The sequence below is a fragment of the Octopus bimaculoides genome, chromosome 24 (assembly GCF_001194135.2).
Source record: "Octopus bimaculoides isolate UCB-OBI-ISO-001 chromosome 24, ASM119413v2, whole genome shotgun sequence".
In the NCBI taxonomy this organism is placed as follows: domain Eukaryota; kingdom Metazoa; phylum Mollusca; class Cephalopoda; order Octopoda; family Octopodidae; genus Octopus; species Octopus bimaculoides.
Genome location: NC_069004.1, coordinates 4,984,883 through 4,986,453, shown reverse-complemented (window position 1 = coordinate 4,986,453; position 1,571 = coordinate 4,984,883).

The following is a 1,571-nucleotide window of genomic DNA, read 5'->3' as shown; positions in this document are numbered from 1 at the left end:
GATAAGCGGTTATATATATATATATATATATATATATATATATAGAGAGAGAGAGAGAGAGAGAGAGAGAGAGAGAGGAGAGAAATTTATTGAAAGTAAGAGAGAGAGTGATAGGACAGACAAATGTATATAACACAGGCAGATGATATAGGCACAGTCGTATCATGTCATATACGGGAATCAATATATCGATTCAATGATTGAGGTCAATCAACGATATCTTCTATTATATTTGGGTCTCTTTAAATAGTTCCCTTTGTAGCCGTACGAGCTATCATTCATCATATACGCGTGTGTGTGTGTACAAATACTCACACACGCAGAATATAAGTACCTATATACACATGTCTGCACGCTTATATACATATATATATATATATACATACATACATACTTACGCACACGTACACACACACGCACACAGGCACACGTACACAAACACGCACACACGCACACGTACACACGTACACACGCAGGTATATATATATAATATACAATACAGTAGACATGCTTATTATACACTCAGCCATCATTAGAACTTCAGTTATACACGATATTCAGACATTCAGACATTCGTAGACACGCGGTCGTGTAAACAAAAAAAAAAAACACAAAAAAATCGTCTCATACAAGCATGTATAAATAAAACAGATATACTGTTTCTCACTTTGTATGTATGTATATATATATATATATATATGGGAGAATGTACGAAGAAACAACAACAGACGAGGACAGGTGGTGTAAATAACAAAAGGATGTATTAGTATGACGCTCAGGAAAACGGAAAGTCTTTGACGTTTCGAGCTACGCTCTTTAACAGAAAGAATATTGAGACAAGGAGAAAACCACGGAGAAAAAAAATGTATGTATGTATGTATGTATGTATATATGTATATGTAACGTAATAGTTGAGAAAAAAGAAACATTGGTTTCATATCTAGCGTGAACTAGACATCTCTTCAGTTTCTCTAAACGATAACCGTTCACTGCAAAAAAATGTTTTTTTAAACACAAGAACGCATGTCTATATATATATACATATATATATATATATGCATATATATATATACATACATACATATATATATATATATATATATATATATATATATATATATATATATATAGACAGAGAGAGATATGTATGTATATATATATACATATATATATGCATATGTATATGTATGTGTATATAAATATAGACATATACATGTATATGTATATGTATGTGTATATAGATTATATAGACATACATATGCATATATGTACATACCTATATATATGCATGTGTAAAATATATATGTGCGTGTTTATCGGATCTATTCCCGTCTTTTTTCGTCAGTCATACGCATGACAAGAAAGATTCTTTACATATTTATTTATTTATTTGATAATATAATGTGCTTTTCAAAGTATTTCTAGTATAACCACATTTTTTTCTTTTCCATTAAAAGTTATAGGAACATGCTAGAAAGAATATATATATATACACACACATATATATATATATAAACATGCACGCAAAACTATATATATATATATATATATATATATATATATATATATAT